This window comes from Heptranchias perlo, chromosome 26, assembly GCF_035084215.1.
Source record: "Heptranchias perlo isolate sHepPer1 chromosome 26, sHepPer1.hap1, whole genome shotgun sequence".
In the NCBI taxonomy this organism is placed as follows: domain Eukaryota; kingdom Metazoa; phylum Chordata; class Chondrichthyes; order Hexanchiformes; family Hexanchidae; genus Heptranchias; species Heptranchias perlo.
In genome coordinates this window covers 18,050,430-18,073,458 of record NC_090350.1, presented here as the reverse complement: position 1 = coordinate 18,073,458, position 23,029 = coordinate 18,050,430, and the positions used below count along the sequence as shown (strand labels likewise).

Below are 23,029 nucleotides of genomic sequence, written 5' to 3'. Positions count from 1 at the left end.
TATTAGGATAAATTTATAAAATCGTAGAATATTTCAGCACAGAAACGCGTCATTTGGCCCATCAAATCTACAGTGGTGTTATTCTTCACTTGAGCCACCTAGTCTAATCACACTCTCCTGCTAGCACCCTGTGCTCCTTAATATTACTTTTTCAACTAACAATCTAATTCCCTTTTATAGAATATGTTAATTCTGCTTCAATAACAGTTTATGGGAGAGAATTCCAAATTGTAAACACCCCTTGCATAAGGATTTTTTTCTAACCCCGTTAATTATATTTGTGATTATTTAAAAATTTTTATTGGGCCATGAGGAACGTTAATACTCCCTATTAGCCTTTCTGGTCTCCCCTTTGTAGCTGTGCTTGCAAACCTTACCGTGCACAAATTGGCAGCCATGTTTCTTACATTAGAACAGCGTCTACACTACAAAAGTACTTCATTGGTGCTTTGGGACGTCCTGAGGTCATGAAAGGCGCAATATAAATGCAACTCTTTCATTTTCTTTGTTAAGGTCATCCCTGGTGCGACCTGTTAAGAGGGTGAAGTAGGTATAAGAACGGGGATATCATTTGGTTATGATGAATGATACTGCAGCGATAGGGTGAGGTTGCTGGATTGACCTTCGCTTTTCATTCCAGGTGACATGGAGCACTTGTATAGTCAGGGGAGGGGGAAACGAGTGTTTATGGCTCAGGAGATGGCCGGGTGAATGATTTCAGAAGCAGTCAAGAGGGCTTGTGATTGTTTTCCTTCATCTGCCTTAAATTAAGCCATAATGCAAAAGGTCAGGTAGCACAGAACTGAACACAGCCTCCATCACTAAAACAAAAGGAATAATTGCATTCTGCAATGAGTATAGAAGCAGCAAAAACATTTTTTGTTGCAAAAGCCAAAACTAAAGGCCTTTCTTGGCGACGCTGAACTGACCCTTAAGACAGATAGCACCTAAACGGCAGCTCTAGAATCAATGATGCCAGGTTTTGTCTAGGAGCAGCTTGCCCCTGAACGACACCGGTGCTATTACAGGAAATTTGAGTGCAACTGCACCCAATTTTTGGGTTGCTATTTGAGAGCAGGGCTGAGGAAATTTACCCCTGCAGTGCTTTTCTTTTCAGTCATGGGGAGTAATTTTGACTTTGTGCAATAGTGTAAAACAGGTGATAGCAAATTGACTTCAATGGAAATAAAAATCAGGAGAGATGTAAAACAGGCTGCCGATTCACTATCACCCGTTCAACACTATCGCACAGTCAAAATTACCTCCAAGCACGTTGGTCTTTGACTTTACTCATTCCTTTTTTTTAGTCTTACACTGAGTCTAATTATATTGTATTCACTGCTGCCTAACCGTTTCTGACTTTTAGGTTATTATATTGTTTGGAAAAGATTCCATTGCTGTGAAAACTAAGATGGTAGGACTGTATATGGGAAGTACTCATTGAAAGAGTGATAATGGATAGACAGTTATAGAAGCTGGTAATGGTACAATATAATGCTAAGACCTTGTGGCAAATATAGCCAGACTACCTGATGCTACATCATCAACCCCTGATATCCATCAGCATGATTTCCCATTTAAATAAAAAATTGTCCTCTGGGCTATCCGTAACAAAACTATTTCTCAGCAATAAAATTACATTAATGCATTTTCTCCCAGCATCTTACGAGAGCCCTAGAGACAGTAAACTTAATTGAGATAGGCTGAAAATGTGAGGTCTTTTATCAGTCACTTATCGTTTGCTTTGGTTTATTGTGCTGAAGGTGGTGATTAGCACAAGTAAGGCACTAATTTTAAAACACAATGGAGGCTAAATTGGTCCGCGTAGCGCCCGTTTTGTAGGCGCTACGCAGACACCCAAGCCCAGAAAATGGCATCTGAAATGTGCGTGCACACTTCCGGTGTGACGTGCGCAGGACGCCATCTTGGTAAAGGCGGTTGCACGCACACCTAATGAACACTGGAAGCATGTAAAGGAGGAAGATTACGACGTTAATCAGTGTGCAACGTTGATTTGACGCAGCCGGTGGCATTTTCGAACTCCCTGCTCCAGCCAACGCACTATCCTAACCTCGCACAGCTGAACAAGAGTTGAAGGGCGTGAAGGACACCCAACCAACACTATTCAAATGGAGCATGCAGGAGTTACAGGTTAGTTGCTGGATTAGTTATTCTGGCTGCTGATACAATTGTGGGTGTTTGTGGAAGTTTCCTATACCTGGAAAAAGTTGCAATATTCCATAGAGAGTGGTCTGGCTGGCTGTGCAGTACAATTAGTGGCATGTAAGATAGTGTGCTGAACAAGGTTGCTGCCAGACCTAGGTGGCCTGCTAAGGCTTCCTCTGGGAAACGAACATGACCGGGAGCAGACAGAGAGGCCACGCAGATCAGGACAAGCTGTGAGAAGAGGGAGGAGGAGGAACAGGGCACTCAGCTGGAGGCCATATCCAACAAGGGCCTTCAGGGAACAATTCTCTCACCTCAACTTCAGCGATGACCAGTGCATCCGACGTCTGCGGTTCATGAAAGGGGTCGTGACTGAGATTTGTCAACTGCTGCAGCCAAAACTGCAGCCTCAGAGCAGGGCAAGGACAGCATTGCCTGTGGCTGTCAAGGTAACCGTGGCGCTTAATTTTTACGGCTCTGGCTCCTATCAGGCTGCGGCTGGAGATAGAAGCAATATCTCGCAATTTGCAGTGCACTGCTGTATAAGGGAGGTCACGGAAGCTCTGTACGCACTCAGAAACAGATTCATCACATTCCCTCTTAACCGAGACAAGCAGCATGAGCGAGCACGAGGGTTTGCTCGCATTGCAGACTTCCCCATGGTGCAGGATGCCATTGACTACACACGTATTGCCATGCGTGCTCCACATCTGAACTCGGCCATATTCATGAACAGAAAGGGGTTCCACTCCCTCAATGTGCAGCTGGTGTGTGACCACACGCAACGCATCACACGGGTCAATGCCCGCTATCCTGGCCGCAGTCATGATTCCTTCATTCTGCGGCAGTCCAACATGCCACCTATCTTTCAACTGGCACGGCAAGTCAAAGGTTGGCAACTGGGCAACAAAGGTTATCCCCTCATGAAATGGCTCATGACTCCGGTTCGGAATGCACATACACGTGCACAGCAAGCGTACAATGAGAGCCATGCTGCCACATGGAACATCATCGAGCACACCATAGGCGTCCTCAGGCATGCTTCTGCTGTCTGGGCTGCTCTGGAGGTGCCCTGCAGTTCTCAGCTGAGCAGGTATCAAGATCTGTCATTGTATGCTGTATGCCACACAACTTCGCCACTATGAGGGGACAGCCCTTGCCACCGCCTACCTGGCGAGAACCTGAGCAAGAGGCGGAGGAGGAGGAAGAGAAGGAAGTGCAGCAGGAAGTGGAGGAAGAGGCAGGGAGGCAACAGGATAGATAGGCCCTGTGTGCCAGGGCTTGCATGATCAGATGATTAGAGAGCTACGAGTAATCTCAACGCCATCTCTCCATTCACCAGCAGTCCCACACTCCTTACCTTTCCTTTCCAACATGACCATCAAATCGTCCTCCTTATGATTACACATTGGTTCCTCCCTCAGTCCATCACAGAAATGAAAACCACCACTAAATGCAAATTCAATTCCAAATTTATAAATGAACACATGAAATGATGGAAATAACATGAGACTATTCACCCTTGTGCATTCCCTTAGGCCTTTTCCTTTCCTAGTGCTCCTACGAGGTGCTTCCCCAGTGGCGGAAGGCTGCTGACCTTCAACTGTGGAGTGTGCAGATGGCCTTGGAAGACAACCACGAGCAGCTCTGGGCCAGGAGGGCCTGGCTTCAGAATGCACCATCTCTGCTTGGCCTGGCTGGCTGACAGGCAACAGCAAGAGCACTGGCGGAATGGCAGGGTGGGAGCACGAATGCTGTCATTCTGAGAGAGCATAACAGGTTCATCTACCATGGTGCCACTGCCACTCTCAGAAATCCTGGTGATCTGCTGGAGAACAGATTGCTGGACTGCTGTGATGCCCTGGAAGCCCCGTTCCACAGTGGAACCCAGAGCCACGATAGTAGCAGTCTGAACTTCCAAGGTAGAAGTCAGACCTTGGATGGCAGATGTTTGTGCTGCAATGGAAGCTGTGACATCGGTCATCAGATGCTGCATCATGGTGGGTTCCACAGGTGTGCTGATGGAGGTGACCACCGTTCCATGTGGGGAAAAAAATGGGCACCAAGCTCTGCGCAAAGCCCTGTGCCAAGTTGGAGCTGGACTCCTCCATACCCCTTGACATTGTGTGCAGGCTTTCTGGCAGGCTTTCCAGTGTACCTAACATTTGGTTGTGTACACTCATCGGCTTTCTTCTGTAGCCTGGCCCATCGAAGTCATCACCTGACTCCTCTGCAGCAGAACCAGTGTGCTACCTCATTCTCTGGCAGTATCTGTTCCCCCCCGCCCCGGCTGCTATGCACTTGTGCCTGGTGTCTCACCACATGCAGATCCCTCCTCTAAACTAGCCCTTAAAGTATGCACAGTGTCAGTCTCTGAGCTGGTGGCTGTGAGTGTATGATCGAGCAACAGTGTGTCTCTGTCATCTTCTTCTGCCTCCTCAGATGGTGCTGGTTCCAGTTCTTGGATATCTGCAATGACAAAGGGACACAGGTTGATTTGTGGTGAGGGGAGGGGAGAAAGTAAGTCTTGCGTGCTTACACCATCTGCAGCACCTGACTCAGAAAAGATTGAGTTGATGAGGGAGAAGTGCGGAGCGAGAAGGAGGATTCGGTGTGCAGAGACCCTCATCATCATTACCTCCAGCACCGCCAGTGGCCATGGCCGCAGTGATGGCCCACCCAATGATAGACAGCACTGTCTCCTTTATGGGAGTGAGGACGTATAGGCGTGCCTGTCCTCCCCCAGGTCTTTGCTGCTGCCTGTTGTTATGCGCCATCTTTTCCTGCAAGAAAGAGGGAAGTGTATCTTGCAAGATGTTTGGGTTATGTGGATGTCATGGTTGAAAAGCTGCCAATGTGTATGACTTGTGAGTTGTGGGTGAGCGACTTGCAAGAGTGGCTGTGTGTGAGGGTGAGATGCAGTATCTGATTTGAAGAGTTGCACAGTGATGGAAAGAGTTTGTTGGTAGGTGGGTGACAGGGGGTGTAGTAAGTGAAGCAGTGGATGAGGCTAGTGGAGCAGTTGATACGATATGCCACTTGTCAGTTGAAATCACTCACCTTGACCACTCGTGTCAAATCAATGAACTTCTTCCTGCACTGCATCCATGTGCAAGGTGCAATGCTGCTGGCATTCACCTCGTGCGCAACTTCCTCCCACTGCCTCTTCAGTATGTGTCTGGAGGGCCTCCTGCCCCCCTGCAGATAAAGGATGCCCCTCCGTGCGTTCACCTCTTGCACTAAGGTCTCTAGTGCATCATCCTAGAACTTTGGTTCATGCTCTCTCATAGGCCCAGCCATTCTTCAGTATATTCCACCACAGAGTTAGTTTCACACCAATTCCAGGTCTCCCTGCAGCCACAGTGCACCTCCCCTTTAAGAGGTGCGGGTTGCCTTTAAGTCGGGCTGGCCACTCCCGATATCGGGGCCCCCTGCTGTTGCGTGCAGCCAATCAACAGCGCAGGTAGCGTTGGCTGCATGCAAAAATCACTTCAATCACCAGGCAGCACAAATGTTACGTACTGCCTGCATCTCAATGACTGGGTGTGTGTTAATCACGCACCTGATGGATGCAAAACCTCAGCAAACAATAAACAAGCAGATCCTGAAGGCAATCCAGCAACTGTAAGATATAAATGAATGTTTATGGCTTCTGCAAATACATCTAGAGTTAAATATAGAATCTTACAGCACAGAAGGAAGCGATTCGGCCCATTGTACCTGTGCTGGCATACATTATTATTTCTGATAAGAAGTTACGTTAGGCGATAATAGTTGAGTTTTAATATCTGGAGATTAGCCTAAATAAATACAAAGGGTTTGGTTCAACAAAAACCCTTTGGTTCCAATCCAGTATCCTGTTATTAATAATAAGATTAAGAGCAGGGTGCAGAAATAGAAGGATATGACCTCAATCCAGATCTCGCGCACTTTTTTACCTCTACAATAAGATCCAACATGTGCATCCAATGGGCTTAACTTTATGCTATCTATTTACTGACACATCCAGTTGCACTGTCACAGCCTCAAGAGTCAGAGAAAGGAAAGTAGGGAGAAGAAAGATCATTGAGTCCATCAAGTCTGCCAAATCATCTAGGTCCTCTTTCAGAACCTCCAATGACTATTTTCAACTCTGTCCTCCCTCTTCAAATCTCTCTACGCCCTGATCAATTAAGAACTAGTTTTTGGAATGCAACAAATAGGTCAGCATTCACGGTGCTCGGTTTTAATTTATTCCACAAGTCAGTACCTCAAAGGGGGAAGAAGTTGTAGTTTGAGTTATATTTATGTAAGGAATTTTACAACACCAGGTTATAGTCCAACAGTTTTATTTGAAAATCACAAGCTTTCGGAGGCTTTCTCCTTCGTCAGCACCTGACGAAGGAGAAAGCCTCCGAAAGCTTGTGATTTTCAAATAAAACTGTTGGACTATAACCTGGTGTTGTAAGATTCCTTACATTTGTCAACCCCAGTCCATCACCGGCATCTCCACATCATGAGTTATATTTAGTTTTGGCTTCCTCAGCTAATACGTTTTCTGTTGTTCAGTTCCAGCTCTCTCTAAAATGTGTCTCCACACCCATCTTGTTAAATCCATTTATTATTTTAAAACTTAGGTCACATCTCTTTCCTTTGTACATTCGTTTTAATTAATGAGAGCAGATTTTGAATCTGGGGCCTCTCTTCATATCTCAACATCCTAAAGTTTGAAACCATCACATTGCCTTTGTTTGAACCCTTTCCACTGCAAATATTTTTTTTTTTACGAAGTGAAATATCAATTTTGTTTTCCTGAGGTCTATGGATCTATTTTTACATTCCAACATTCTGTTCGTTCTTCCAGCTGTCATTATAGTCATCCTACATATATGCCAATATAGATAAGTGGCAAAAGGTGATGATCAGGATCAAAAGAAAGTCAGAAATACTGCTGATTATAAGCCTATAGCATGTGAAAACAAATAGTTACACAGGCTCTCAGTCAAGCTGCAGATCGACCCAACATCCCTTCATGTGGAGGAAAATAACTTAAATACACGAAAGCCTGCAGGGGAAAATCCAAATGTTGAAGGCACAGAAATGGTAATGCAGTTCAAGGGGCCCTGGGGGAGGGGTAAGCTTGGCTGGAAAATTTATAATATTTCCATTAACAATGATGCATTCTGGTTCATTTTTAACATTTCATAACTGATAGATCTTTCATTTAAAATAGGTGGAAATGAAGTGACATTTGGATTTTCTGCAAAACTTTGCTTGTTTCTACAGTTATTTCAACAGTTGTTCTCCCATGTCGAACACCCCACCCTCTCCAGAGCCAGTTCACAGAAATACCGTACCGTCACATCCCACACTTTCAAAATAAGACATGCTCTACTCCTCCAACCCCCCCAGTTCCTACTGTCATTTTCCTCGCTCAATTCTACCTGGAAACGTTCTTCCACCACCCGATCTAGCTGACCCTCCTTAATTCAATCTACATAGACGAAGAATCCTGAGAGTGTTGGAGTCTTGAACACACCCCAAGACATGGTTCTCTCTCGCTTCCCTTTTTCCTTTTAAAGTTTTGCTTCTAGAGATGGCATCATCCATTGCCACTGCCAACCATCGTTCTATCATGGCTATTGAATTTCTAGAGGAGCTTTGCATAGTGTGACAGGAATGCAGGCACATTGCAAGGATATGATGCTAGACCAGGGATATAATGGAGTAAGCTGGCAAGTGGAGACTGTTGAGCTAAGTTTTACAAAGGATAACAACTCCTGTATATATTTGTAGTCTTAAACCAATAACTCCTAGCAGCAGGTTATTCTCTAGAAAACTTATTGTTGCCCTATTTTTGGTTTGACAATTGTCATAATTCATAGTAGATTACACTGAAGGAAATTAGCACAAGAAAGTTGGAGGAGAAAAGAACAGCTGGTCATGCATCTTGTGCTGGTCGAGTCCACATTCAGGACCTACTCAGATGATTTATCACCTTCCTTCTGCCTGGACACCATACGCCTCATTGAATCAAAAAACTGCTCATTTTTTTTGTTTCAAATGTTTCCTATTCTAAGACATTCCTTTAATAAATAACAAGATATGAGAAACTATCCATCACATCCCACGGTAGAATGTCTTGCATCCCACTTCTCCAAATTATTATTTTACCGCGTGACTAAACATGTTATCACGCAGGCACAATGCAACAGCTTGCACAATGCATCAGTATGATTCAGCTGGTACCATTTCCGTCTCAGTGGCAGAAGGGTGTCGTTTTCAGCCCCAATCCAGAAGTCTGAGGATATAATGCAGGCTGATACTACAGTGCAGGATTGAGGGAGTGCTGCATTGTCAGAGGTGCCACCCTTCAGATGAGGTCTCATCCATCTGTTCCAGTGTTTCATATGAACATTAAAGATCCCATGATATTATTCCAAGAAAAAGAAAGTTCCTCTCTCAATGAACGCGATCAAAACACAGATGAATTGGTCAATCATTTCTGTTGTTTGTGGTATCTGCTGTATACAAAATGGTTCCTATACTTGCCTACAGAACAGTCGCTGCAGTTCATTAAAATCATTGAATGTGAAGTGCTTTGAGATTTTGCTGGAAGACATGATACGACATTGTATAAATGCAAGCTTTCCTTTTTTCAGAAAGTGATTTATACCAAAGAGGGTACTTATTCAATAACAACTTGCATTTATATAGTGCTTTTAACGTAGGGAAAGCTTCACAGGTGAGTGATCAGACAAAAATGGACACCGAGCCCAAGAAGGAGGGATTAGCAGGGATGACCAAAAAGCTTTGTCAAAGAGGTGGCTTTGAAGCAGTGCCTTAAAAGGAATAGAGGGAGGCAGATGGAGCCTAAATGGCAGATGGCACAGCTGCCAATGGTTGGCCGAGGAGGGGGAATATGAAAAAGGCCAGAGTCAGAGGTGCAGGTAATCTGGTGGGAATGTTGTAGAGCTGAAGGAGATTACAGAAATAGGGAGAGGAAAGGTTTTGTCGGGATTCAAAGGATGAGAATTTAAAATTTGAAGCACAGGGGGAACAGGGAGCGAATGTAAATCAGCAAGGACAGGGATGATGGGTCAGCGGGAGTTGGTGTGGGATAGTCTACTGGCAGCTGTTCTAGTGTTTCATATGGACATTAAAGATCCCATGGTATTATTCCAAGAAAAGCAGAGAGCTCTCCTGATGTGATGGCTAACATTCCTCTTTCAATGAACAACAGTTTTGCATGGGCCAAAGTTTATGGAGGGTGGAGGATAGGAGAATAATTTGACCAGGATAGCTTTGGAAGGTTGAGTCTGGAAGCAACAAAGGCATAGATTAGGTTTTCAGCCGCAGATGGGATAGGCCTGGGTGGAGACGGGTGACGTTTCAGAGATGGAAGTAGGCGGTCTTTGTGAAGGAAAATATGTGGGTCAAATAGGATGGTAAGAATGCGAACAGTCTAGTTCAGCCTGAGATAATGGCTGGAGAGGAGATTGGAATTGATGGTGAGGTATGGAGTTTGCAGTCTTCCCAACGTTGCAAAATTGTGACTCATCGAAAACTGAATATCAGACAAGCAATCTGACAACACAGAGGCAGTGGAGTCGTCGAGAGGTTGGGGAGAGGTAGAGCTGGGTGTCACAAATGTGCACGTGGAAGCTGAACCCATATCTAGAGGTGATGTCACCAATCAGGAAGAGGATGGGAACAAGGACAGGTCCTTGGGGTACACCGAAGGTAACGGTGCGTGTCAAAAGCTGCATAGAGATGGTGGAGGACGAGGAGGAATAATGCACCATGGTTGCAGTTACAGAGGATGTTATTTGTGGCTTTGGTTACGGTTGTTTCAGTGCCGTGGCAGAGATGGAACCATTAAATACAATACAGCGCTATAATCACCAGAATAAACAGCAACTTCCTTATTGAACCTGCCTTCTTAGATCATGTTAATAATTAATGCAGATGCATTAAATTTAAGTGACCTCTGTTATTAATGACACAAAAGAAAAATGATCAGTCAATTCTTAATAGACTGATTTATTGTGTTAGCTTTTAATTAGCCTACTCAATAGCACATAAATAGCCACCATTAAACACTACATTACAACTACAAGGCATAAATAGGCCAACTAGCCATTAAAATGTAAACAAAAATTCCACTTCCCATCATGGATGAGAAAAAGTGTCCGATTCCAGCTAGACTAGACTGGAAATTCTGGCAACACATTCCCTTGAGCTCAAACCTATTTCCACACTGACACAATCCTTCCTGAGACCACCATTTTGAGCTTTTTTATTTACATTCGTTCATGGGATGTGGGCGTCGATGGCGAGGCCAGCATTTATTGCCCATCCCTAATTGACCTTGAGAAGGTGGTGGTGAGCCGCCTTCTTGAACCACTGCAGTCCGTGTGGTGAAGGTTCTCCCACAGTCTTGTTAGGTAGGGAGATCCAAGATTTTGACCCAGCGACGATGAAGGAAGAGCGATATATTTCCAAGTCGGGATGGTGTGTGACTTGGAGGGGAACGTGCAGGTGGTGTTGTTCCCGTGTACCTGCTGCCCTTGTCCTTCTAGGTGGTAGAGGTCACGGGTTTGGGAGGTGCTGTTGAAGAAGCCTTGGCGAGCTGCTGCAGTGCATTCTGTGGATGGTACACACTGCAGCCACAGTGCGCCGGTGGTGAAGGGAGTGAATGTTTAGGGTGGTGGATGGGGTGCCAATCAAGCGGGCTGCTTTGTCCTGGATGGTGTTGAGCTTCTTGAGTGTTGTTGGAGCTGCACTCATCCAGGAAAGTGGAGAGTATTCCATCACACTCCTGACTTGTGCCTTGTAGCTGGTGGAAAGGCTTTGGGGAGTCAGGAGGTGAGTCACTCGCCGCAGAATACCCAGCCTCTGACCTGCTCATGTAGCCACAGTATTTATGTGGCTGGTCCAGTTAAGTTTCTGGTATATGGTGACCCCCAGGATGTTGATGGTGGGGGATTTGGCGATGGTAATGCCGTTGAATGTCAAGGGGAGGTGGTTAGACTCTCTCTTGTTGGAGGTGGTCATTGTCTGGCACTTGTCTGGTACGAATGTTACTTGCCACTTATCAGCCCAAGCCTGGATGTTGTCTAGGTGTTGCTGCACGCGGGCACGGACTGCTTCATTATCTGAGGGGTTGCGAATGGAACTGAACACTGTGCAATCATCAGCGAACATCCCCATTTCTGACCTTATGATGGAGGGAAGGTCATTGATGAAGCAGCTGAAGATGGTTGGGCCTAGGACACTGCCCTAAGGAACTCATGCAGCAATGTCCTGGGGCTGAGATGATTGGCCTCCAACAACCACTACCATCTTCCTTTGTGCTATGTATGATTCCAGCCACTGGAGAGTATTCCCCCTGATTCCCATTGACTTCAATTTTACTAGGGCTCCTTGGTGCCACACCCGGTCAAATGCTGCCTTGATGTCAAGGGCAGTCACTCTCACCTCACCTCTGGAATTCAGCTCTTTTGTCCATGTTTGGACCAAGGCTGTAATGAGGTCTGGAGCCAAGTGGTTCTGGCGGAACCCAAACTGAGCATCGTTGAGCAGGTTATTGGTGAGTAAGTGCCGCTTGATAGCACTGTCGACGACACCTTCCATCACTTTGCTGATGATCGAGAGTAGACTGATGGGGCGGTAATAGCCGGATTGGATTTGACCTGGATTGGATTTCTTGATATCACGTGGAGTGAATCGAATTGGCTGAAGACTGGCTTCTGTGATGGTGGAGATATCGGGGGGAGCCCGAGATGCAACATCCTCTTGGCACTTTTGGTTAAAGATGGATGCAAACGCTTCAGCCTTGTCTTATGCACTCAGGTGCTGGACTCTGCCATCATTAAGGATGGGGATGTTTACAGAGCCTCCTCCTCCCGTTGGTTGTTTAATTGTCCACCACTATTCACGACTGGATGTGGCAGGACTGCAGGGCTTTGATCTGATCCATTGGTTGTGGAATCGCTTAGCTCTGTCGTTAGAAATCGGGGCTTGAAATTCCTGGGAGTATCTCGTGGACGGCAGAGCCAATCTTCTGCCCGCGTATGGCCGACGTTTCTGACCTTCATTCAAAGTCTCTGGGTCAGGGTCTTGTAAATATTTTGGACAGGCAACCGAACCTTTGCCAGCACAACTGGCCGCTTGCCAGCTGCGAGGAGGTACGAGAGTGTAGTTTGGAGTGATATGCTCCCAAATTTTCCCTACCTCTCGCTACTCAGTGCCTCTTACTGACAGTGCAGTTGATGTCAGGAACTAATTATATGACAAATTTTGAAGTACAAACCCTCATTTTGTGTCACAGCCTGTGGAGCAGGGACAGAGATGCTGTTCGAACAGATCTAATTGCAGAACACAGCGAGTATGTTTTTACAGTTAACAGGAACTTTATAACTGAAGAGATCCTTCCATTTCAAAACTAGTGTCCTTGCAAGCACCTCTTTCTCACACTGTTTTGTGATCCATGACATTTTTTGTTCATGCTCTAAAATATTTCCCTGAATATCAGACATGGAAAACTCACTGCATCATCTGTTGATGTGCTAAATGGCACTGCCCTTAACTTCTTACAAAAATCATTTTTTAATAAATCAAAGGTGCCTTCATAAAAATAAATGAAAATGATACAAATCGACATGATGTTTTTTTTTTAAAATCAAATTATTTATGGTAGTTTGCTATAGTTTTATTGTTGTGCGCTTTGGCCTCTTCGTGTGCTAAGAAATGATTATTTTCCACCTACAGCACCCAGTGTCGGCATCAAATCTGATCTGTGCCCATGGAAATGTGCTAAATTCTGTGGCTTATTTGGAATGAGCCTCTGGGATGGGTTTGATGGTAGAAATTATATGCTGGCAAGCACAGGAGTGGAAGATCCTGGCCACAGTTTCTGGAGCATATACAGACAGGTACATGGCATGCGTGCACGCACACCCCAACTGAGCGTGTGTACATGCAGGAATAAAACAAAGGCAGTATTGGAAATCAGGAAAGTAGCTTTAGTCAATCTCCCCATCCAGTCACTGAACCCAGATTACGGCCGCAGTACTCATTACAACAGTGTTAGAAAGAGGCGCTTGTAAGGACGCTAGTTTTGAAATGGAAGCAGCTCTTCAGTTATAAAGTTCCTGTTACTTAACTGTAAAAACACACTCGCTGTGTTCTGCAATTAGTTCTGTTCTAACAGCACCATCTCCACTGGATCCCTTTTATACTGCTTCAGCTAAACACATTAAGACACATATGTGTGAAACAAACATGGTGATGGAGATGTTTCCTGAAACAATTAATTTCCTGCTATGGAAAGGCCTCTTTAAAAGGAGATTTATACCATGCTGTCTGATGTGTAAAAATAGTCATGCACCAAGCTGTGCGCTGATTGGTATGTATTTCACAGACCATGCCCCACGCTGTGGACTGATTGGTGTGTATATTATTGAAAACAATGTCTCGTGCTGTGTACTAATAAAGGGATCATCCAAACCCTAATTCAGAACAACAGAACTTTTTTTTTGCAATTCTTACAAAAAAAGACAAGGCAATCTCACTAATCCGGTGAAACATTGATGTTCTATACTATACATTTCAGAGATGCCTCAGACATGAACTAAAGCACTAAATATTTGCAATCACATCACTCCGTTCTGTTCATGGTGATACCTACTGGGTATATAACAGAATTTAACCTTGATTCATATCTTCAGTTTCAAGGTTTTTCTCACATGAAGATGATTGATAAAAACTCTAATAGATATTTAGAACTGGTGTGGTAATAAGTAAAAATTAGGACAAATACCAAAATAAACATTCATGGTCTTCTAAGCTAAGCAGACTTGGAAGAATTGTGAGTGAACGTTTGGTTGCAAGAAATGGACAAATACCAAAATGAACGTTTGGTTGCAAGAAATGGAAATAGCCATTGTTACTTTCAAACGGATGGATATCTGCAGTTGTTTTTTGTGCTGCTTCCAATGCTAGGACATTTGCCTACAAAAAAGGAAGCATCGGTCTTTTCCCTTGCAGATGGTAGAATTTGCCAGTTCAGCTTTCTGCAGCCTATAAAGTGTCAGCTTGGCTCAGAGGTGGCACTCTCACCACTACGTGGAGTAGTGCAGACCAGCTACTGAAGGGGAGAAGCAGCTGATAACGTCAGTAGGCAATTTTTTTTCTAAACACAAGTAATTTGTCAGTAGAGCCATGCACCCATTTTAAAGGCCATGATACCAGTCTGGTCTGGGTCAGTGGTGAAAGGATAAGGTGGGACTTTACTCATTCACAGTCCTGACAGAGTTCAAGGGTTCACAACAGTAAACGTTACGGACAGATGCTGGCTGAATTATCCCGTGACTTTAGCATCCATTTGGAATACTAAATGAAGCACAAACATTTCACAAGCATTAAGATAAATGAAAGAAGGAATAATAAGTTGAACCTCCTGTTATTTCTATGTTGTTGCTTTAAATTAAAACATCCATTTAAATAGTGAGAACTGATGGCGTGTTTTGAGACACACTAGTTTACAGTCGATATAGAATTTGACAGGGTAAGGCAGCTGAATTAACAAGTACAACGGAAACTGAAGGAGTACCAGGTCAATGGCTCGGTCTCTTATGATTTGAATCCAGCTCCCTGATACTGTCAAGCACAGTAACAGTGCGATGCTAATTCCCCCTTTGAGATCATCAGCACTCACTTTGTAAACAAAAATACTGGAAAAAAAAATCACAACAGAAATATAAGATATTGGGGGAAAGATGTTCATGTTAAGAATTCTTTATTAATGAAGCTCCAATTGGTGGGATGAACAAATCAGAATTAGACACATGATATTTGACAGCACACACTGCCATGAGGCTCCATGTGATGCTTATCTAAATAATTGTTCAGAACTCTCCCTGGCAACAGGGACTGAATCAGTCAGCCCTTGTGACCCTCAATGTGTGACACACCATACAATGCAAGACAGTTGGGAGTTATGCAGATTAGCCTCTGTCGTTGCAGTAAGTGACTGTGGTTTTACATTAGCTGGTGCTGAAGCAGATTCAGGACAGTTGACATTCAAATATTTTATTAAGTATTACCCAATTTGGTTCCAGCTATTGCGGTATTTTGTCACTACAAAACGGTCAGTTGTGGTGGTGTTTTAAAGCTTATTCATACACTCATTTCTCAGTCATTTGTGTTAGTGGGAACCATTTCACCAACTGAACATATCAGCCTTCTGTTCTGATAATTACATTGGCCCAGAAATTGATTGAAGCAGCAAACCAACATTGCTCACCGCTCCATAGATGTATACTAACCCACGAACTTACCGCGTCTTTACTGGGTGCACTTCCTCTAATAGGAAGCAGAGAAGAGCCCAACGTTAGTTCCAGCAAAACTAGGACCCATGGGATAAGTGTGAAGATCAATTTCTCCCTTTGACCAATCAAATTGCAGCATTTTTGACAAGTTGCGAACAGTTTCTGCCAGCCCCAACGTAAAATCCAGGAAGTGAAAGGTACAACATTAAAATCATTTGTAAAAATAGTTGCAGACAGCGAAAGAGAGGGTAAGAAATAATCAAATTAAATAAAAGAGACAGCTGGAAAAAGTAAAAAAAAAAATTTCATGTTTTTTTAATGACCAAACCTATTAAAATAAGGAATAATGAGACTCCACATTTTTAAAAATTAATTTTTAGTTGCTTGACAGTCATTAAGACTTACCGTGCTTTTATAACTTAATTTGGACCTGCTATTTTTAAGCGTACCTGTTTTGTGGTGATATTAATTACTTTCCAGCTGGGCAGATGAGCAAGTTGGCGCTGGTCCATTGATTCCAGCCAGCGATATCTCTTTAATTCGAAGCTGTCATTCGCCAGTGAACTCAGAAGAACAAGTTCTGAATTTCCACGTTTCACTGCGCACGTGCAAAGGCCGGAACTTGCTCCTTGATTTTGCCTCTAACAACGGTGAGCGCTTTTGAGCTCACCATTCTTTTCTAAGCAATTTATGGGCCATTACTTCAAATATAGAATTCTCTCTCCCTAATGTACCACACACACAACAGCACTCTTCAGCTGAGAGACAGGGCAAAGAACTTATATAAATAAATACCAAAAGGATGAGAAAAGACCATCAGGGCAATCAATGATCACCCCATTCATTAGACCATGCAACCTCTTGCACCACCCCCTGCAATTGCTTTAAATGCAAAGGCAGAGAACGAGGGAAAAAAATCTATGGCCAATTTCGAGAAAGACTCCTTCACAAATCCCAAAGACAAACAAGCAAGCTTCAGGAGACTGTGGTCACCAAAGACACATCAGCAAATGCTCTTCCGGCAACCGCCTGCATTGCTTGGAGGTTGATTGCACATTCATGTCCCAACTGCTCCCTCAGGAAATACGTGGCCCTGCAAAGTGCAAGGAATGCTCACTTTGGTGTACCAAAACTCTCTAGCATTAGTGCTAACCCATGGAGTCAAATCCTGATCAAGGGCTGGCCATCAGTAATGATCACAAACCACAGGGCAGATAGGAGGCAAAATATAGAGAGAGGGGCAAAAGTCCAAGTGCAAATCAAAGTGGAATTCGAAAAGCTAAAAGGGTCATGCCATGTGTCAGGTTTTTCAATTAGGAAATGCACAACAGCATTGAAATTGCTGTAAAGTGATAAAATCTAGATGGGTTGGCTTGAATGTAATAGTTTATTGAGGATGCACTTAAAAATAAATCAAGATTTCTACTGGAGATAATTAACATAGAATTACAAGGATCTACATAAATTAATCTCACTGATTTTTATGCTGCTTTAAACTATCAGCTAAATTCTATCTCATGAGTATATAGAGTCAAAAAGAGGCTTTAACTTTACTGTAGGACAAGAACACAATTTATCACGTGCATACCCAGACCTGACAACGTTGAAAATTAACTGTTCAAAGCTTCAAAAAAGCTGACATAGTCCGAAAAAATAACTGACTGGCAGCGGGAAGTAGAAGATGATTCAATGTACATTAAGCTGCCAATATGAAAAATGTATTAATGTATAGATAAACTTATTTAAAACTTATGGTTCAGAAGTTCAGAAAAAAACATTTTTAAGTTCATTCTGCTTCCATCCAGAGGAGGAAATGGCCTTTGAGCTTATACTGTGTCACTTCCACCCTCATCCCAAGACCACAGAGCCGATTTTCTTCCTGGGACCCCAACTGGGTGCCAGATGAGAGTTCCAGAGATGTGCTACGCTTGCATGGGGAACAGTCCACTTAATTTCCCTGGCTCTTGCCTTGTCCCATTGCAGGCTGATCTCTTGGCAGGACGTTTTGTTTAGATTGGTGCATGGAAGCAGGAGCATACCTGCAGATTTGAGAGGCTTGCAGCTGCTCTCCTGGTCACTGGCTTCAGACTTTCTGGTTGCTACAGGAGAGAAACAGCCAGAAGGCCCCGAACTTGACCATCATGCTGGGGAATATTAAAAAAAACTCTTACTTTCAGGCTCCATGCATTATGTGCTCCAACGATCCCCAGAGAATGCAGGGTCCTTGCAGGGTCTCAATACAAGCCTCGCAGCCAGGTTTTATGTGGCACCCTTCCATTTGGGCACACACTGGTACACTGAGAGTCAAGTGAGGGAGTAGGGCCTAGAGTGCCTCCTCCTGCCTCATTAACATCCTTACACTGGGCTTGTACCTACTACGGTATAGGCCCAGTTACACTGATTTTGGGAACCACTGGAAATCCTAGGGCACTGTAACGGGGGCAAAGGCCTAACATAATGGGCTCTGCCCCCATTTCCTCTTCACAACGGCTGGAAACTGAACATTCCCCAGGTACAATGAAGAGGAAAATCTGTCCTCATATATAGCAAAGCACTGCCCAAACCACACTGGTAATTGCCTTATTAACTGATTTACATTAGGATAGTGCAGGATGAATGTAAGTATTTTGGTACGGTATGTTTGGATTCCAACAGATTAGTTATAACATGCAAGGAAGGGAGACAAAAATGGGTCACGTTTTTGAAACTGGCCTTCCCTCAAGCTCTTGCTTTTCAATTAACACAAGCTCTTATTTTGGCCAATTCTGGCCTATTGTGCATCCCCAATTCTCATCGCTCCATGATTGGTGGCTATGCCTTCAGCTGCACACCTAAGCCCTAAGCTCTGGAATTCCCTCCTTACATCTCTCCGCCTCTCTAACCTCCTTTAAGATTCTTCTTAAAACTTATCTCAGACTAAGCTTTTGGTCACCTGTCCCAATACCTCCTTATGTGACTCGATGTCAAATTTTGTTTGATAATCACTCCTGTGAAGCACCTTGGGACATTTTACTATGTTACAGGCACTATATAAATGTAAGTTGTTGTTGTTTGCATGTAATTAGTGGATGAAAAGTGTTTTTGAGATGCCCAGAAGCAGATTCATGCAGATTATAAAACCACAAACTAAAATTGCATTAAGTGGTCATGAGAAAACACAGGCCTGTATCCTCAAGGTTTATCTTTGTGAGGCACCATTATATATGGACACAACCGGGATCCTCACAATAAAGTAATAAGAAAAAAAAATAGAACTTTAGAAAACCTCAGCACCTTAAAAATGTCTGATGTTTCCAAATTAAATGGTGACGTCACAAAGAAACACCACTCACAACACTTGCTGCAAAATCAGAATGTTTTGTGAAGGAAAGATACATAGAGGCTTGCAACCATGATTATTTAATAAGTTTTTAACTCTGAATTCTTTTTGACTTCCCCATCCTTCCAAATAATGCTGATTCTTTACATTTTGGATGCCCTTTCACATGTTACAGATTTCGGAAACAAAATTACGATATTATTTTCCTAATATGAATAAAGGAAAGGCAAAAGTTACACATCTGAATGGTACATGCTAAATATGATGCAAAGTTTTAATGAGCTGCTTTAAAAGTTTGCTGACAGCAGTTAATGCACTTGAGTTGACCAAGGCTCATAATTCATGTGGATTTCCTTCACTTAAAAGTTCAAGGGAGGAGGACATGAGCAGTGAATGAGCACACTTGGCATAGAGAAAGCAGATTGGGGACAGGAGGAGGAGGAGATTACTGACTGTGTCTCAGCAGTAAGTGCATGGAACTGTGAATTCTATTCATGGACTCTGCAAGCCAAAGGTGAGGCAAATCAACTGGAATTCTGCTCTCTCCTTGGCTTGCAGGTCACTGAATAACAATTGGTGCTCATCATTTCTGAAATGTATTAAATTTAATGAGCTTGCAAGCTACAGCCCATCTACGTATCTTGTGATGTTGGAGTAGATGCAGACATACCATTCACACTCCCACTTTAGGCTCGCACTCAGAACAAAGGTAGGTCAGATTGGACTCAGAATCTTATTACATCCAATGAAATACATTGTCCAACAGCCAATATAGACTCGACCGATTCTGGTGCTTTACCTTTCTGACTTGGAGCGAGATTGCTACCAGCTTCAAGCGTACCTACTGCTGGCTGTATTTCATATGAGGGCCATTTCAGAGGCACTGCTATATAAATAACTGGTGGAATGAATCTTGTATGCGTGTCTGCCTATTTCTCTTCCTCTCTGCTCTGCCTTCTCTACTTTTTGCACTCAATACCCGAAGCAATCCCAGGTCAGATTGTCATGGGTTAAAATCAGCCTCAAATTCTCTCTATACTATTCCAACAATTTATATTAACCTCAATCTCGTAGCCTACAGTAACATTGGGATATTTTCATTTTCTATGCCCAGTACCTTCGTGCCAGTAATGCAGAGAGTTCCCAATTTGTGCTGAATTTTAACATTTGGATTCAGAACCAGACTGGGATTGTCAAACACTACAGTTATCAGATAGCAGAGGATTGATGGATTCAAACTCAGGTTCCAGAATCAAAACATGCATAAGTGATGCATTTGCTGAACCTTAATCTCTGAGTACAAGCTACCAGCATAGTATGAGGCTGTATCAAGGTGCAATGGATCATTAACAGTTTAGGCAGCACAACAATGAATGCAAAATCAGATTAAATCAGCATTAGTTATCACAGGTTCCAATCTCAGCTTGGCTGTTGCCTGGAGAAGGGGAGGGGAGAGGGAATTGAAGAAAAAATACCAAACAGAAACAAATTGCTTCACCGCTTGGAGGTAAGTCACCTTACAACATTCATATGCCTCCTACTGACAAACGTCTTAACATTTCAAGAAAGAATCCTGCATTTATATTGCATCTTTCACATCCTCAGGAGTACGCCAAAGTACTTCACGGTCAAAGAATTACTTATAAAGTACAGTCATTGTACACAAACAGCAAATAAGATGAATCACCAGTTAGTGTTTCTTTATGGTTCTGGTTGAGGGAGGAATGTTGGCCAGGATGCCGGGAAAACTCTCTGCTCTTCCTTGAATAGGCCCAGGCACCTTTCACATCTTAACCACCAAAGCAGGCAGACTGGGCCATGGATTAAAGTCTGATCCAAAAAACAGCACCTCCTGGATTGATCAAATCCTGGAGCAAGAACCCATAACTTTCTGACTTGGGGCGAGAGTGCCAGAAACTGAGCCAAGTTGATACTCATAAGAAACCTAGAAGAAAGTCATGTTCAAGAAACTATGTTGGGGATGTAACAAGTGCAAAAAGAAAATAAATAGAAAAAGAAACAGTTTGCAAGTAACAAAATTCAGCACTACAGAAATAAATGGAATGGGAGCCTAAGTATAGAGCAAATTCACTCAAAATAGAACGTGCTCTTATGTGACTTAAAGCACATCGCTACACAATGCTACTCTTTAATACTTTTTGAACTATAATAGTTGATGACTACCTTATTAAAAGCCAAATTGGAAAAGTTCAAAATCTTGAATCTGAAGCTTAAAGTTTTTTGACAGTTACATTGTTCCCCATTTTTCACATGAACCATTCCAGAAAATCAGAAGGTCACAAGATAGATAAAGATGAGGAAGGCTATTGGTCCCACTTTAGCTCATTCATCTGGAATAACATTCAGACATCCCCCTCTGACACCTTATCAGTATAACTTGAATACGTTTAAGATTTTAGCTCCAGTGCCCTATCTGAGATACCATTCCAATTGTTCATCACTCTTCACGTGAAGTTCTTCCCGACATCTGTCCTAAACTTTCCTATGACCAGTTTTAACCAATACCTCCTTGTTCTAGTACCTTGGCATAACTTGGAGTGGTGCTCCATATTAACCTCATCTATGCCATTTAATACCTTGTGTACTTCTGTAAGGTCCTGTCTCAGTCTCTCCCTTTCAAGACTAGAGTTCTAGTTTTTCATTTTTTCCTCGCTCACTCATTTGCTCTCGGGATCAATGTCCTGTATCTTTTTTACACCACTGTTTCCCTTATGTCTTGCTGACCAAAGCTATGTGGTGTCAGCTATGGTTCAGTGGTAGCACTCTTGTTTCTGAGTCAGAAGGTTGTGGGTTCAAGTCCCACTCCAGAGACTTGAGCATATAATCTAGGCTGACACTCCCAGTATAGCCGGGACTGTCGGAGGTGCCGACTTTCAGCTGTAACATTATACCAAGGCCCCTTCTGCCCTCTTGGGTGGACGTAAAAGATCCCACAGCACTATTTCAAAGAAGAGCAGGGGAGTTCTCCCCAGTGCCCTGGCCAGTATTTATCCCTTAACCAACATTACTAAAAGAGATTATCTGGTCATTTATCCCATTGCTGTTTGTGGTGCACAAAAAGACTGCTATATTTCCTACATTACAAGAGTGACTACACTTCAAAAGTACTTAATTGGCTATAAAGCACTTTTGGACATCCAGAGGTCACAATAGGTGCTATATAAATGCAAGTCCTTTCCTTTCTTTATAGAGTATCCATGGTTCACTGTACAGATTTAGCATGGCATATTCTGAATTAGACTCAAGTGACCGAGCTATTGTATAAATATTCTATTTGCTGTGTTTATTGTTGCTCCACAGTGAATTGATCTGTTAAATGCTGAATCTATAGATGATGTCATGGATTGATCAGATGATATGAGGAACATGGCTGAGATTCAACCTATGACGTCAGCGGAATCACTAAACAGTAATAAGTTTAACAACAAGATGTATGCAAAACTTTTCGGTGTTACAATTTTAACGCATCTGCAGTCAGAGTGTGAATGGTTTGATGTTAGTCATTTGGGTGAGCATCCTGTATATCCACACAGCGAATGCAAAGCAATCACATCTATCTACTTGACAAACGCAGTCATGTTATTTGCATTTGAAGGGGAAACTACACAGAAAAGTCTTTGATGCGCCTGCTTATGTAGTCTGGGGCAGTACAGCTGGTTAAGACAAGAATCCCTTTATGTCTGGCAGAGCATCAGTCACAAAGCTCCCCTGGGGCATGCTGTCAGATCACTATCAGTTGATTGTGTATCCTTCCCATAGTAAATTTGAGAAGAGTGACCCTAATGTGATTTAGGTCAATATCCAGAGTGCTAAAAGCCTGTATGTTTGCTGGATGACATGTCTTACACAAGCATTTTATTACAAGAGTCAGTATATTTAATGGAATGTAGGCAAACAGGAACCTCTTTTATACAGTACCCTCGCTACTGATACGAATAGACCTAAATTAATGAAATAGAGGGATATACTATAAATTGGCAACCTTCACAAATTGTACGATGTGATTTATCACAGAAAATCCTACTCAACAATACGTTCCTGGAATACATCAGCCACATTTTGACCCTTTGACTTCTTTTATTTTATATTAAAGAACAAAGTCATCCTCAGCACCCTATTTCAAAATCAAAGAATCATAATTAATATCCTTGCTTCTTTCTTTCTGGTAGTATTTTTGATATTTTTATTCATAGAATTTGAGCGAAGATGA

General features: G+C 43.1%; 1 protein-coding gene across 1 annotated transcript in view; it reads right to left on the bottom strand.

Moving 5' to 3' along the window:
* The window catches only part of csmd2 (CUB and Sushi multiple domains 2), a 1,323,345-nt gene that overhangs the window by 358,976 nt on the left and 941,340 nt on the right, over positions 1–23,029 (bottom strand). The window lies entirely within an intron of this gene.